This window comes from Podarcis pityusensis (genome assembly GCF_964106645.2).
Source record: "Podarcis pityusensis genome assembly, chromosome: 11".
Taxonomy (NCBI): Eukaryota; Metazoa; Chordata; class Lepidosauria; order Squamata; family Lacertidae; genus Podarcis; species Podarcis pityusensis.
In genome coordinates, this window is record NC_138036.1 from 51,583,028 (window position 1) to 51,600,363 (window position 17,336).

The window sequence follows — 17,336 nt, forward strand, 5'->3', positions numbered from 1 at the left end:
ACAGGAGAGAGACGGGGGTGGGTACAGGAGAGGAGCAGACTTACACCACATCCCATGCTCCTCCTCCTCCAGATTATGGCTGGGTCCCAGTCAATGGCACAACTTTAGGTCAGTCCTTGGATCTGGTGCAGGAAGGTTCCCTTGCATGTACTTCAAGGGGACACCTGAAGTATGCTTGTGGAACATGGACCACTTATAAATGCCATCTCCAACTCCTCGAACGATTCAATCAACGGTATCTCCCAAAACTGTACACATCACTTGGGAAGACAGGCAAACTAACGCCAGTGTACTGTGGTAGCTTGAGTTACAACCGCCTCAGGTTACAAACGCTTCAGGTTACAAACTCTGCTAACCTGGAAGAGTTACCTCGAGTTGAGAACTTTGCCCCAGGATGAGAACGGAAATCGTGTGCCATCGGTGAAGCGGCAGCAAGAGGCCCCATTAGCGAAAACACGCCTCTAGTTAAGAACAGTTTCAGGTTAAGAACGGACCTCCAGAACGAATTAAGTTCGTAACTAGAGGTACCACTGTACTTGGAAGAAGCAAAGATCACCAGTGTTGAAGCAATTGTTCTTCAATATCAGCTTCGTTGGACTGGGCATGTTGTTTGGATGCCTGATTATTGTCTTCCAAAGCAACTACTCTATTCCAAACTTAAAAATGGAAAGCATAATGCTGGTGGTCAACAAAAGAGGTTTAAAGAATCTCTCAAGGCAATTTTTTTTAAAAATGTAGTATAAACACCAACAATTGGGAAACAGTGGCCTGTGAGCGCTCCAATTGGAGAACAGCCTTTACCAAAGGTGTCATGGGCTTTGAAGACGCTCAAACTCAGGACAAAAGGGAGAAATGTGTTAAGAGGAAGGCATGCTTGGCAAACCCTCACTGTGATCAATTCCCTCCTGGAAACCTATGTCCCCACTGTGGAAGGATGTGTGGATTCAGAATTGGCCTCCACAGTCACTTACAGACTCACTGATAAGACCATGTTCATGGAAGACAATCTTACTTGGTGATCACAAAAGAAGAAGACTGCCATTCTAAGAGAATGAGGGTGAGTTCATGGTGAGTTCTGGCACCTCTTTTTCTAGATTTCTAAAAATCAAGTACCTAGTCCTTAAGTATACAACAATACAGTGGTACCTCGGGTTACAGATGCTTCAGGTTACAGACTCCGCTAACCCAGAAATAGTACCTCGGGTTAAGAACTTTGCTTCAGGGTGAGAACAGAAATTGCGTGGCAGCAGTGTGGCAGCAGCGGGAGCCGCCATTAGCTAAAGTGGTACGTCAGGTTAAGTTTCAGGTTCAGAACGGACCTCCAGAACGAATTAAGTTCTTAACCCGAGGTACCACTGTAGTCCAAAACTAGCAATGCCTGCTGAAGCTTGAGCAAGCTGCAGAGCCAAAAAGGAATCCTAGTGTGTCGTAACACTTTGTCCCTCCCCCTTACGACTAGCAGAATTCAGCAAAACAAGGTCATAGATGCTGATTTGCATGACACATACAGTTTCTGCAATTCAACTTTTACCTTTGCCCTAGAATTGGGGTCATCTTTGGGTAATGGTTGTAAGTAGTTTTGGATCGCCCTGGGCAAAATAAAGTGACTAATACATTTAATAGATAATAATAGTATTTTGGCAGAAGGTTTAATTTTGTTTCTCAAGAAAAGGATATACAGTGGTACCTCGGGTTAAGTACTTAATTCGTTCCAGAGGTCTGTTCTTAACCTGAAACTGTTCTTAACCTGAAGCACCACTTTAGCTAATGGGGCCTCCCGCTGCCGCCACGCCGCCAGAGCACGATTTCTGTTCTCATCCTGAAGCAAAGTTCTTAACCCGAGGTACTACTTCCGAGTCTGTAACCTGAAGCGTATGTAACCCGAGGTACCACTGTATAGTTGTAGCTGTATTTTTGTTCATTCAAGTGCTCCTATACAAGAGGCAGAGAAGCATCCTAAATATATAGATATGGCATGTATGGTGTATATACTCACACATACGCGCGCGCACACACACACACACACACACACACACACACACACACAAAATGATCTTGCTGTTATTTCAGGCAGCCCTTTAGAACAGACTTTACTACTGTGCGATTCAGAGCTGACTGTGTGCCAGCATGCGGCTTTCTTGATAAGGGTGGAAATATCATAAATAAGAGGCTTTGATTGCCTCCCCTCCCTCCTTCCTCATCCCTTGCCTCATCATCTTTGCATGAATCACACGGGATGAGTTGACAGCACGTCTGAGACGAAGATCCCACCAAGACGATATTAGCAGTGCTGCTTGCCCGCAAGGGTTATTATTAAATGCTACAATATTAGAGACATGTGCAGACCTCTCATTCTTCCCCTGTCAACACTGGGGGTGTGGGTAGGGGAATAAAAGGAAAGAGAAAGTGCTTTTGCGGCATATTGGAACAAGCCCTGGGTTTTATGCAGCAGATTCTCTTCCAGCCACGCACCATGGATGATTTCATAGATGAGGTGAGTTTACTCATCGCCAATCACACAGGCTGCATCCCCCCCCCCCCGCCAGCACTGAGTCATCACTCCTCAAGTGGAGGCTTTCAACGGCAAACTAGAACTCTACAGCTACAGTCACGGTGACCTTTTCTGTCATTCACCAAAACGATTCCCCCTCCCTCTGTTTTAGTTCCAAGCTAAACCTCTTGTGCTTTTAAAAAAATATATATTTAAAAAATCTGGGATTATTTCTGTAACTTGTACTGCCGTCATCAAAAGGCATTTGCCACCTTTCAGGATTCGTGCTTGAATAATTGCTTTCCTTAAAGGCACTCGTTCCTTCCCAGCTGCCTACGTATAAATCCAAAAATTATCAAGGCAGTAAACAATTTTCACAATAAATAAACAGGAAGGAAGGAACGTGTCTCCTCGCTTTCTTGCTTTATCTAACTCTGTTTTGGGGAAGTGTTTCTTTTCCACTTGGTGGCAGGCCATCCGGGCTTGTGCCCCGAAATGAGTGTGACCTCTTGTACATCACACACAAATGTGTAGGACACATATATGCACATGCAGGACCTGGGGCTCGCTCCTTAGCTGATTTGTGCAAATCAGTGCAATATGGGGGTTGTCGCCTCCTCCTTGCTCATCAAATAACCTGATGACCCAAGAGTGGGGACAATAAACCTCTCCACCCATCCCAGTCCCATATTGGATTTATTGCTTTTTCTCCTTGTCGCTGCCAGAATGGGTGAGTCCTTTTGGAGTAATTTGCTTAGTGGAGGGCAGCTTGGGCTGGTGGTTGACAACCCCTGGACTAAACAAAACAGTAGGGATTATTTTTACTAACTCTGGTGGCAGTGGATTGGGTTCTCCACAAGCAGAACTCTGCTTATGCAATGAAACTTCCCTTTCCTCCCCTCTGTGGGATGGGTTTTAAAAGGTAGGGGAGAATATATTAATTTCAATTTATCCCTCCAGGCACCCATGTGTATGGGTTGAAAAGAGTTCCAAAATCCCATCCTAGGCAGCAAAATTGAAAACACAGGAATTAGGCTAAAAAACATTGTATTGAGCAAGTCCAGCTAACAAAGGATTCTGGCTTCCCCCTTCTTCCCCTGCTTAACAAATAATAAGGCAACAACTTGCAAAGTAAGCTTAAAAATAAGATTTACCAACTTTATAATCATGAATTGGTGTGTTGCAGTGGCAGCAGTAAAAACTATGCAGGCAAAATACTTATATGTCAGGGAGTGGCTGGATGAAGAGGAGTGTTGGGAGACACCAGCCGGGGAACCCTCAAAGGGAGCCTGAGGAGGAAGGCTTAGAGCCCAGGGAGTGGTGGTGGGACACTGAGGACAGGTCAGAATGAGAAGGAAGAGAGGAATGGTTGGATGCTGAAGAGGCAACAGGCTTTAGCGAGCAAGAGGAGCCGGGTGCAGAAAGCAGTTCAGAGTCAGCTGATGAAGCAGAGGAGGAGGGCGGACAGCTGCTGCAGAAGCATCGCAGGCACTTGCTGCTCGTACTGTACTAAGCTCCCCTACCCCTTTGTCTCCAAGGACACAGTGTGTGTGTAGCACAGGGATCAGCAAACTTTTTCAGCAGGAGGCCAGTCAACTGTCCCTCAGACCTTGTGGGGGGCCGGACTATATTTTTTTAAAAAAATATGAACGAATTCCTATGCCCCACAAATAACCCAGAGATGCATTTTAAATAAAAGGACACATTCTACTCATGCAAAAACGCCAGGCAGGCCCCACAAATAACTCAGAGATGCATTTTAAATAAAAGGACACATTCTACTCATGTAAAAACAGCTGATTCCTGGACCATCCACGGGCCAGATTTAGAAGGCGATTGGGCCAGATCTGGCCCCCGGGCCTTAGTTTGCCTACCCATGGTGGCAGAACAATGGGCACAGATCCCACCCCCTGGTGTAGTTTGAGGCTGCTTGGAAAACATCCGGCTGGGGAGGAGACTTAGAGGGAAGTAGAATGCAAAGACCTTCAGTCTTAGCAACTGTTTTATAGGGGCCAGTCCTGTTTGTAGGGATTGCTGCCTTGTATGCTGTTTTCTTGAATAAAGAGATAGCTTGTCTCTGCGTCTTGAATGCCAAGCTGCATCTGACCGAGCCGTAACATTATATTTACAGTATAACCAACTTGTGCCTGAAGCTGGGGCAAGCACAGAACACCCATGGCTGCTAGGAAAAAAAGAGAAAAGAACAGGAAGTACTATATGCTCCTTCCTCTCCAGGCAGGCAAAATGACATCACACAGAGCCCTCTCTACCAATTGTGTTTCTATGGTCTGAGTTTTTGCCTGTCAACAATACAGCTCTGTGGACTGAGCCCCTTCTCATACTAACTAGCTAGAATATGCATTTCTTAGATTTGGCTGCTAATCTCCACACCCTCCCCGAAATCTGCTTCACTCCACAAGCGGAAGTCTCTTGTGTTAGTGGAACAGGAACATTGGCTCCTGTCAAGGAGGGCTACATATAAAAACTAGTCAGCATCGTTCAAGCAAAGCCTTAGAAAACCAATATTACATAAACTCTCTCAAAAAAGAGAGAGGAGCATTCCATTTGTTTTTTTATGGGGGGTTGTATCTTGAACTCTGTTTTTGATAACTTGTGGTTGGAAGCACAGAGTCTGCATGCAGGGAAAGCAAAGCAAAACACCAGGAGTCAGAAGCCAATTTATATCCTTTCGTCAGTCGAAATGAGACAGTACAAAGTGTTTAACTCAGCTGTGGAGCTACAGCCAGCATGGCACATACAAACTAATCACTGTTCACAGTTGGTGTGAGATGATGTCTGTTGTTTGCTTCTGCTTCCTGATTCTGGTGCACGGTGATCTGGGTCAAGTGGTTTAATCAGGCTGGATTGATGGGCGAGATGTGCTGCTTTCTAGCAGGTAGTTGGCGATGACTGTCTGCTATCTTGTAGTTCTATGATTCTATTTCTAAAATGTATCCCAACTGGGGAAGAGCCGTAGCTCGGTGCTGCAATGTGTTTTGTATCTTAAAATCTGAAGCCCAAATCAAATACGATATGAGCAGCATGGCAGTGATCCTGAAAAATGCCTAGGAGTGGGTGGAGCTGCATTATTTTAGGGCAGCCTGGTACATAAGCCCACAGAGTTGCTAGCCTACTCAAAAAAAAAACCAAAAAATTGCCAGCCTGCTAAAAGTCCAGTAGCTTCATTTCCAGGGTGTAAACAGAGGCTAGCGCCTTTTACAAGAATTGCCTTCTACCAAGTCAACTAATGGAGGAGAGAGTGTGTGATTCATTCCCTCCTCCCAACTATTAGATTTCCTCTGCAGCTACCATGGGAATCAAGTGAGCTGGCAGAGAAAGGGTGGAACAATTCATCCCTCCTTTACCAATTTGCTAAACTTACCTGGATGGAACTCCAGGTCACCTATGCCAGGCATAGGCAAACTTGGCCCTCCATATGTTTTTGGGGACTACAATTCCCATCATCCCTGACCACTGGTCCTGTTAGCTAGGGATCATGGGGGTTGTAGTCCCAAAACACCTGGCAGGCCGAGTTTGCCTATACCTGACCTATGCTTTTTAGGTGAGCAGGGCCGGCCCTACTATTAAGCAGAGTGAGATAGCCTCCTCAGACGGCAAGTTTTAGGTGACATGAAAAGGCCAGCAAAATGTTTGTTATTGAATTACTGTTATATTCTTACTGCCAGGGAGGAGGAGAGGAGCTTGTGCAATTTTCTACCTCAAGTGCCAAAATGGATTGGCCTCAGATGTCATGAACCTTGGCTCAGTGTGGGAAACAGAGCACCATTGGCTGCTTCAAGCAGCAAATGTCATGGTCCATCCCAGCAGGGGAGCTGTTAGATAATCTAGTGTCATATTTGCAAACAATGTTTGGGTGCTACCATGCTTAGAGCAGCCACAAGGTACAGCATGGCATAGGACCAAGTCCACATCGTAACACCAAACCATGTCATTCTCTGTCTGTAAAGAGGACATTTCCATCCATACTGCTAGGATGAAAAAGTTGGAGGAAATCTGCCCGTACTTCTAGAGACCAGCAATATCGACAAAGAGCCCAGTTTCTCTCTGTCAGAGAATAACAACATTGTTTGATATCAGTGCCAGGCCACAGATTCATACTTGGACCATCATGTGCAGATTTGTTTGAAAGTTCTGGATTAAATGGACCATCGGTCTGGCTCAGTATAGTCTCTGGCTCTGATATATGGACCAAAACACCTTTGACCAAATGCACATAATTGCTTATGTTTGCGGTAACCATTTCCTTTGCCTCCCAACTCAGCCCAGCTTCGGGTCCAATGGTTCGTCTGATTTGTTTGGCAGAAACTGTGGCGGGTGTGTGTGTGTGTGTGTGCATGTGCTACTGTTCAACACACTAAAGCCAGATCTTCACATTTAGCCAAATTTAGTTAAACTCATATAAATAATGTCTATGTTCAAAAAGAACAGAAGTGGTTCACAGGTCACTCACACTAGTATTCTCCCCCAGAAGGAATGCATCAATAGGACATGGAACAATCGTCAATTTAATTTTCTTTATTAAATTTATTTCTTTGGTTTTTCAGATTAAAATGTTACAGTCACATGTCCAACATACAACATAAAAACAAGATTCCAAGGAATCTCTTGGATTTCCCTCCTCCCCTTTGTGGGTCCTATTCGTAATCATTTCCTCAAGCATCTTTTATAATACTCCAAACCTTTTACCTCTCCCTTGTGTCCAAAATTCACCATTAAACTACAAGTGATATTCCAATACTACTAGCAATTTTAACTGTTTACAATGGTCTTTAAGTTACAATGTCAATTTAATTTTCAAAAACCCTAGAGCCCATTTATGGCGTCATTATTGTTGTTTTCATATTTCTGTTATCTGCATTATGATGTCACACTGTTCCACACTGTGCATGTTCAAAAATGCATACCATATTTTTTGCTCTATAGGACGCACTTTTCCCCCTCCAAAAATGAAGGGGAAATGTGTGTGCATCCTATGGAGCGAATGCAGGCTTTTCGCACTGGCCCCTCTCGCTCCCCGGGCTTCGGGCAGCTATCCGCAAGCCTTCGGAGCGCGGTGGGAGTTCCCACCAGGCTCCAAAGGCTTGCGGATAGCAGCCTGAAGCCTGAAGCCCGGGGAGAGCAGTGCCAACTCCCGCTGTGCTCCCCGGGCTTCAGGCAGCTATCTGCAAACCTTCGGAGCACTCCCCCAGCCCCACAAGCTCCGGGAGCGGCAGCAAGGCTGTATGCAACCTTGCCGTCGCTCCCGGACCTGTTCTGGTGGCTGGGGTCGGGGGAAGCTCGGGCTTCCCCCGCCCCAGCCCCGCGGCTAAAAACGAAGCCAAGACAGCGAGCGGGATCCATCCTGCTCACTGTCTTGGCTTCTGCCAAAGCCATGCACAGCCTCTCTCGGCTGGAGAGGTTGTGTGTGGCTAAAGAGGAAGCCAAGACAGCCAGCTGGCTGTCTTGGCTTCTTTGCTCTTTGGGGCTGGGAGGGGGGAAATAATTCCCCCCTTTATTTCCCCCCCTAAAAACTAGGTGCGCCCTATGGTCCGGTGCGCCCTATGGAGCGAAAAATACGGTATGTCATTCACTATTTTTTTACTAAGGAACAGGCCAACCCCGGACACACGAACCCAAGGAAGAAAAGCAGGGTGCTGTATTTTTTTCCTAAGGCAAAAGATTATTATCAGCAGCAGACAGCATCTGTTCACCAGAAAGCACATCTGCCAGTTCACACAGATTAAATAATCACATTTCTAGTCATTATAATTTTTTTTAATGTCTTCTCCACAACCCCCCCAAAACTGGTCTGGTCCCAGCACCCGAGAACGGAGCTGTGGCGCTAATTGCACTAATCCTTGTATTGTGTATTTACTGCTTTATTGAGTATTTTAATTATGGACGGTTATATTTTAATGTTTGTGCAATTAGCTTAGAAGCCCAATTTGGTATTAAGTGGAATATAAATTAATAAATAATAAAATTTCTGCATGCACAACATATAGAAACCATTGTCTGGTCTTACTGTGCCAATGTCATAGATGTTCTCAGGAAAAAAAGGACCAACTTGATTTCTTTCTTCCATTGCTGCATTTGTTTTGGAGGTTGATGAGGACATGAAAAGGCTCAGGCTTATGAGTTTAGGTGCTTCCAGGTGGCTGTTTATTGTGGGCTCTTCGTACAGACAAGTTTTTTTGCAGTATCCACACAATGCCAGTGTCTCCCAACAACAACAAAATTAAAATCTGGATTTTACCTTTCCAGGGAAAATTTGATGAATAACCCATTGCAAATTAACTGTTTGCAATACCTGAGCACTCATTTACAATATTAAGCCCTCGTCTGTAAGCACCCCTTTTTTTTTTTACACTACTTTTTATTAGTTTCCAATTACAACAATCCAATGATAGCCTCATTTTAGCAATGCCAGATTATAATACAATTACTAATCCCAATCATTCAAATGCCAAATTATAGAATTTAATTTAGGTGGCCTCCCATGTGCTAGAATTGATGGTTTGATGATTTACTTTATTTCTGCATCCCAAAATCTTATTCATCTCAATTACCTTCCAATCAAAATAGCAATCCTTTATACAACAACTAAAATATTAATGACATCCATTCGTATTAAATATTAAATGATTATCTGTATTAAATTCATATTAAATATTTGTATTAAATATTAAATGATTATCTATAAGCACCTTTAGACACTCTTGATTCCACACTGCTACAGTGAGTGTTTGAAACCAGCTCTCTGCACCTAGGCTGCTTGACTTCCAAGGCCCTATTTCAAGAATTCACAGATATATTTTCTTAGCCAACTTGAGACAGGTTGAACCTGACAGAAGCCTATGGATAATGGCAGCATATGGTGATTTAAACGATGCTCCCAATTTTGTGGATCTCTGGAGGAAACCTGATAGGTGCTGAGGAACATCTGGTTCCAAATGGCTCATTCATTAGAGATGATGTTCTTCAATGCGTTGTGTCCTCTGGCAACGAGCGCATGGAAATTAAGGGGAGCGAAAGTGTCAGAGGGAAAATTACACACCAAGGGGGCATTTAATGGAACGCAACATGTATAGGTGATTATATGCAAATACCAGAAACTACAATGCCATGCAGAGTGATCTGAGGTGTCTGGTGCCAAAGGAAAAATAGTGGGGATGTTAGCAATCTACTGGTTTGCTGATCAGCAGAACAGAGTCATTCTTGGACATGAAATCTCTAGACAAATAGTGGTCACATATATCTAAGAAGGGGTAGATTCCCATAGGTTTGGAAATGGACTGCATGCTGACTGGGGCTGATGGGAATTGTAGTCCAAAACATTTGGATGGCACAGGTGGCGCTGTGGGTTAAACCACATAGCCTAGGACTTGCCGATCAGAAGGTCGTCAGTTCGAATCCCCGTGATGGGTTGAGCTCCCGTTGCTCAGTCCCTGCTCCTGCCAACCTAGCAGTTCGAAAGCACGTCAACGTGCAAGTAGATAAATAGATACCACTCCAGCAGGAAGGTAAACGGCGTTTCCGTGTGCTGCTCTGGTTCGCCAGAAGCGGCTTAGTCATGCTGGCCACATGACCCAGAAGCTGTACGCCGACTCCCTCGGCCAATAAAGTGAGATGAGCGCCACAACCCCAGAGTCGGCCACGACTGGACCTAATGGTCAAGGGTCCCTTTACTTTTACCTTAGACTGGTGAAGGCTATTTGAGAGGGTGTTTATTTTTCCAGTGGCTTTATAACAGCAAGCAAAAATCTCCTTATATAAGTTACTACAGTGAGCGCAAAAATGAACCCTGTTCTAAATTTGACACTTAAAAATTTATTTCAGGAACCTTTTTAAAAATACCGTATTTTTCCGTGTATAACATGCCCCCATGTATAATTTGGGGACTCCAAATTAAGAAAACGGGGGGAGATTGCCCCGAGTTGCTGAGGTTTTTTTTAAGGGGGAATTGACGAAAATCGCTCTCCCTGGACTTCCCTCCTCCCCTTTGTGGGTCCTATTGTGAATCATTTCCTCCTGCATATTTTATGATAATCCAAATCTTTTACCTCTCCATTGTGTCCAAAATTCACCCTTAAACTACAAGCGTTGTTCCAATCCTACTAGCGATTTTAATTGTTTACAATGGTTTTTAAGATAAATTATAATTTCCCCCCCATTCCTTATTAAAATTTTGGTCTTCCTGATTTCTGATTCTTACCGTCATTTTTGCCATTTCGGCATAATCCATCAACTTTATCTGTCATTCTTCTCTGGTAGGAACTTTATCTTCTTTCCATCTGTGGGCCAATAACATCCACACAGCTGTGGTCACATACATAAATAGTATTTTCTGTTCCCTTGCGATTTCGGCACCTAGAATTCCTAAAAGGAAGGCTTTGGGGTTTTTTTTAAAGAAAAAGTTATTTTAAACATTTTTTTCAACTCATTATACGTTGGGTATATCATTTCCCAACATTATTTTACTACCTTACATTTCCACCAGTGATTTCCACTGTGGCTTTTGTCGTAGTTTTTTTCATTGAGGGGCACCAATACAGTTCCTTGCTAAGGGCGCAAGGGACCCTAGATGTCTCTGCTCATTCTCTGCCTCTAATCCAATGGTGGGGATGAAGAGAAACACACACACAAACAAATACTATCTACCGTATAGCTTTTTGGTTTCTTTCCATCTCTATTCCCAGCACTTCCTCTGAGTCACAGATTGAAGAAAATGGAACGGTGCCACTACACTGCCAGCAAAATATTGAACAAAATTAAATGAATCAGTTCAACCAAAAGGAAAAAAAGAAAGTAAACAAGTCTGTCATATCTCTTCTGGATATATGGCAGCCTCACTTCCACTTTTAGTTGGAATTAGCCTTCCCATTTGGTTTTGCTAGGCAATCTCAAATCCCTTTCCATCCAGATGGATTCCTTTAGGAAAGTCTTTTGAGGACCACATTAACTCTTCCTAACCTGCTTCTCCTCCACTAACTGAGTGTGTTTCAGGGCCCTCCTCCATCCCTGTCTTATAGGTAAAGTTAAAGGTAAAGGACGCCTGGATGGTTAAGTCCAGTCAAAGGTGACGATGGGATTGTGGCGCTCATCTTGCTTTCAGGTCAAGGGAGCCGGCATTTGTCCACAGACAGCTTTCTGGGTCATGTGTCCGGCATGACTAAACCACTTCTGGCACAACGGGACACCATGACGGAAACCAGAGCATATGAAAATGCCATTTACCTTCCTGCCGCCATGGCACCTATGTATCTACTTCCACTGGCATGCTTTCAATCTGTGAGGTTGGCAAGAGCTGGGACAGAGCAATGGGAGCTCACCCTGTCGCGTGGCTTTGAACCGTTGACCTTCTGATTGGCAAGCCCAAGAGGCTCAGTGCTTTAGACCACAGCACCACCTCCTTCCCAAATAAACAAGCACACAATCACTGATAGGTCCAACCGCCAACCGCATTGAAGATGATGCCTCCTCAGCTGTTGCCATTGGCTGTAGGTTTCTTGTGATGTCACAAAAGCACTTGGCAACTGAGTGGATATAAAGGCAGGCCAAGGGGAAAGCCCTTTTTTATTTCCAGCAGGACACACCTGGCAATGGATGTGACATTCAGCACTGCCCCGGTTTCTTCCACTTGGAGGAGGCAAAGTGGTGAATGGAAGGAGGCAATCCTCTGGCAGTGGGATGCTAAGGAGCGACAATAAGGCAAGTTTGCTTGCTTGAAGGCTGCTGGTATCCGTGGTTGGAAGCTGGCGGACATCTCATGATGGTCCTAACAGTAGCTTCTGGGACAACGGGACACCGTGACAGAAACCAAAGTGCACGGAAACACAGTTTTCCCTTCCTGCTGCAGAGGTACTTATTTATCTACTCACGCTGCTGTGCTTTCAAACTGCTAGGTTGGCAGGAGGTGGGACAGAGCCATGGGAGCTCACCCCATTGCATGGATTCGAACCTCCGACCTTCCGATCGGCAAGCCCAAGAGGCTGAGGGGTTTAGATCACCCGCATCCCTGTCTTATATTGCTCATTGGGCAAGGATTGTGCCATTCCACTGTTCAAAGCACACCACTGGCATTACATAAAAAGAGCAGTGGAAGCAGTAGTGTGGTGCTTCGTTTCCCAAATACCTGGGGTATCAAACCTGCTGTGAAGTTATGCCCTGATTCAGCATAATTTCTCCCCAATCTTTCATCCCTGATCAGATAGGTGACGGTGGGTATTCAATGAACAAGCTCCAATTCAATCTCATGTTCATTTTTCAGTCTGACTTCCGAAACATTGACACCTGAAAGCAAACTACTGAGATAGCTCAGTTGGTAGAGCAGGAGATTATTAATCTCAGGGTTATGGGTTCGAACCCCACATTGGGCAAATGTTTCCTGCATTGCAGGAGGTTCAACTCGATGACCCTTGTGGTCCCTTCTATGTCTGCAATTCTATGTTTATAAGTAATAGAGAGCTCTGACTCAAACTGAGCTCTAGATCTTAGGTACATCAAGCATGAAGTCCTATGAAAGTATGTCATATACATAGTATTACTTCAAAGTGAATCAGGATGACTCAGAAAGAAGATTCCACCTAAACATTAGGAAGAACTTCCTGACAGTAAGAGCTGTTCGACAGTGGGATTTGCTGCCAAGGAGTGTGGTGGAGTCTCCTTCTTTGGAGGTCTTTAAGCAGAGGCTTGACAACCATATGTCAGGATGTTTGGTGTTTCCTGCTTGGCAGGGGGTTGGACTCAATGGCCCTTGTGGTCTCTTCCAACTCTATGATTCTATGATTCTATGATTCTGTGATTTTATGCTACCCCAATACAAATAATGTTTCTGTGGAAATGAATGCAGGGATGGGGTGCAGGGATAAGGAGTGATGGCAGGTTTGTCCAAAGCTGTGAGCACAGCATAGTTTCTTTCTTTCTTTCTTTCTTTCTTTCTTTCTTTCTTTCCTTCTTTCTTTCTTTCTTTCTTTCTTTTCCTTCCTTTATAATTTTCAGTTTTATACATTTCAATAATTTTACAATCATTTTGACATATCAAAACTCGACTTTCTTCCCCCTCTTTCTGTCGTTCCTTAAATTTATTTCTTATATTTTCTGCATATTCCAAATTAACTTAATTTTGCTCATTTATTCATCTACTTTAAATATATACTCTTATAAAATTACAGGTTATTACAATAATCCTGCCAATGTTCTTATCTGTTTACAGTTTATTTGTAAATATCAATAAACCATTTCTATTCCTTTTTAAAAAGTTTGTTACCTTGATTTCTTATTTTTCCGGTAAGTTTTGCCATTTCTGCATATTCCATAAGTTTTTGTATCCATTCTTCTTTTGCTGGGATGACTTCTTTCCATTTTTGGGCAAGTAACATTCTTGTTGCTGTAGTCGCATACATGAATAAATTTCTATGCAGTTTGCATAGTTCTGTCCCTATAATTCCCAAAACGAAGGCTTCTGTGTTTTATTTTCAAACATTATTTTAAACATCTTTTTCAATTCATTATATATCATTTCCCAGTAAGCTTTAACAAGACCACCACATATGATAAAGAGAACCTTCTTTCTCTTTACATTTCCAACACTTATTTGATTCTGATTTATACATTTTTGCCAATTTACTCGGTGTTAGGTACCATCGATATAACATACAGCATACAGTTTCTAATGGATGTATAAATATCAGTGTGCTTGATTGTGTGTGTCAGCGCATGCATGAGCCTGCTCTTCCACAATCCATAATCATGGATATGTTGTCTGAATAAGGCTGTGGAAACACCATACATTCAAAACACATGACATCCTGCTAAGAATCCAGGGAACTATAGATAGTGGCATAGCATGGGTTGCCAGTGTCCGGGACCGTGCAGACGTGGGGGGAAGGGGGAGAAATGGACGGAGTATTCATGCACATTCAACTGCCAAATGGCATCTGGGTCACCCAGGAGACTGCAGCTGCAAAGATAAGAAAAGAAGAGTCATTCTGTTGTCTGGAGAGGTTACTTCCTGGTTTGCATGGAGAAGCCGTTTTTAACAGAGCCCAGTGATGGAAGCGCACAGAGGCGGCACCGGGTGTCTAATTTTTGCACCCCTAACAATTTTGCACACAGGGAACTGCCCCTGTGAACCCCACGCTATGCCACTGGTTAAGGGTACTAGGAATTATAGCCTTGTGAGGAGTAAACAACAGTTCTCGTGATTCTTTGGAGAAAGCCACGTACCGTACTTTAAAGGTATGGTGTTCATGCAACCTAAGGCTACTCTCTTGCTAAAGAAAGAGAGAAATGTTTCAGGATAAATTGGAGACAATGCAAAGCTTGCATTAGGTGGCCATCTCCCAAGAGACTACGATCTACTCACATATTTACAAGCTAGCAGTGATCTACCCCATTTTGGGGGGGGGGGGTTCTGGTGAAAATTGTTGAGTTGTTTTTTTAGGAATGAAAGCCCTGTTTTTAGGGGTTCAGGTCAAGGTTGTTTAGCTTTTTTGGGAGGAGCCAGTGATCTACCAGTGATCTGCCACGGACGTCCAGTGATTTATCGGTAGATCACGATATACCTGTTGGACATGCCATATAGTTAATTTATCAATGCCAATGTAAGATTTCCATGCCAAAAATTCTTAGGAACATACAATGCAAGACCAAGGCACAGAAACATCCTGGTTTCATCCCTGTGGAAATCAGTTTGGTTTGGCACCAGAGCTTCTTAGCCAGCTTGACAATTCTATCACATTTGTTACGAGTTCCGGATTACTCTTGACACATTCATCTGAATTTAAGTCTGGGGATCAGATTGCTGGCCCAGGTGCACATTTAGTGGGAGGTGCGAAAGAGATTTCATATGCCCAAACCGTACATATGTCGCCTTCATCTGCACCATCGGGGAATCTTTGCAGGGTTCCTGATGACACAATTGCAGTCTGTGCAGGCACAATTTGAACATACAGAGACCCTTTCCCAACTTTGGCCAAAAGTGCGAACAAAGCAGCAACAGACACAAGTGGATGCAATGCTGCCAGCCTCCTGTAGGCACATTCAAATGAACATGTAAATAGGGTTGGGGTAAGCTACTCATTAACATCCAAGCTCCAGGAGTACAAAGTCAATCTGGCTTGTTAATAATCATGGGTAACGCTGTGAAAGTCAAATCTGGGGAATCTGGGATGGTGTCCTCAATCACTAGTGCTTGGAAGTGTCCAGGGATGATTTCTTTAAAGAAAAAAAACCCCAGACATCTTTATTGAAAGTTCAAAAAGTACATAATTAAGTGGATCCAAAAAATGATTGATTATGCCGAATTAGATAGCCTATCCAAAAAACTAAAGAACAAACCAAGGAAAGAATTCGTTTCAAAATGGGAAGTATTTAAAATATATTTGAAAATTAATAATACTGACTTAAAATCCGTAGCGGCTTTTGAATAATTCCAGCAATATTGTTCATCAGTTATGCGATTTAACATATTTTGAAGTGATTTGAGATGACAGTAACAACATGTATTGGCAGTAAAGAATGGTAATTTGAATTATGGAGTAGATGGGAAGTTGGATTTAAAAAGAAGAGACCATTACAGTTTAAGGATTATGAAATTTATATTAATTCTTTATGTATGGTGTGACTGATGGTACTTTCTCTATGGTTTACTTTGTCCTTTTTCGTTGTGTGTTGAGCAAAAAACAAACAAACAAACAAACAAACAAACTACATAATTATATGTGCACTAAACATAAAGGTAAAGGTAAAGGGAACCCTGACCATTAGGTCCAGTCATGGCCGACTCTGGGGTTGTGGCGCTCATCTCGCTTTATTGGCCGAGGGACCCGGCGTACAGCTTCCGGGTCTGGGCCAGCATGACTAAGCCGCTTCTGGTGAACCAGAGCAGTGCACGGAAACACCGTTTACCTTCCCGCCGGAGTGGTACCTATTTATCTACTTTCGAACTGCTTTCGAACTGCTAGGTGGGCAGGAGCAGGGCCTGAGCAATGGGAGCTCACCCCGTCACAGGGATTCGAACCGCCGACCTTCTGATCAGCAAGTCCTAGGCTCTGTGGTTTAACCCACAGCACCACCCGAGTCCCTGGTGAGACGTAAATAAGAGAGGGAGAGGGAGGGGGAGAGAGAGAGAGAGAGAGAGAGAGAGAGAGAGAGAGAGAGAGAAAACAGCACACGTGTAGAAGGGAAAATAAAGGAGGGAAGGGAAAAACCCAAAACTGTATACTTTACAAAGTTGTTATTGTACTTCATCAGATCTTAATCTATTACAGTGTTTGTAAGAATGGATTCCAAATATCATTGAATTTGTCCACGGCAAGTCTGTGTTTATATGCAAGTTGTTCCTATGTTGAGAGTTTGTATAAGTCTTCAATCCAATCGCAGAAGGGAAACGCATTTTTATTTTTTCAGTTCATCAGTATCAGTCTTTTTGCTGTGGTAAGGGCATGGAGAGTCCATTCTTATTGTCCTTTTGTAAGGTTCCATGTACTGGGTATATAATTCAAGAGGGTATAAAATTTAGAAAAAGGTTACCAGATTTTTTTCAATGAATCTGGGGACACTTTTCAACTTCAGTAGGAATGATAGGATTTTGTCTGGGGACTGATTTGTAAATCTGGGGACTGTCCCTGGGAAACTGGGACGCCTGGTAAACTTAATTTAGAATATCCTGGGACGATTTCCTGAGTGTTATTGCAGGGGGACTTTCTGCTGAATGGCACCCATAGCTTTCAGCAGTGGTGGGTTTTGGGCTCTCAAATTTCAGCTGTGTTCTGTGTGATGCTAAAATTTGACATTGTGCTAGTGTCGCCCCCTGTGGCACCACGGCCAAGTGCGGCTGAAC

At 43.6% G+C, this 17,336-nt stretch overlaps 1 long non-coding RNA gene across 3 annotated transcripts in view; it reads right to left on the reverse strand.

Annotated features, from left to right (window-relative positions):
• LOC308458381 overlaps positions 1 to 17,336 on the reverse strand; it is a 146,787-nt gene that overhangs the window by 123,536 nt on the left and 5,915 nt on the right. For 2 of the 3 annotated variants that reach the window (XR_013977318.1, XR_013977319.1), the window contains 2 exons: positions 13,761 to 14,453; positions 7,989 to 10,882 (listed from right to left, as the gene is read on the reverse strand). This is a non-coding gene — a long non-coding RNA (uncharacterized lncRNA). Of the gene's footprint in view, positions 1 to 7,988; positions 10,883 to 13,760; positions 14,454 to 17,336 lie in introns of those variants that run through there. The other variant, XR_013977317.1, reaches the window with a different exon arrangement.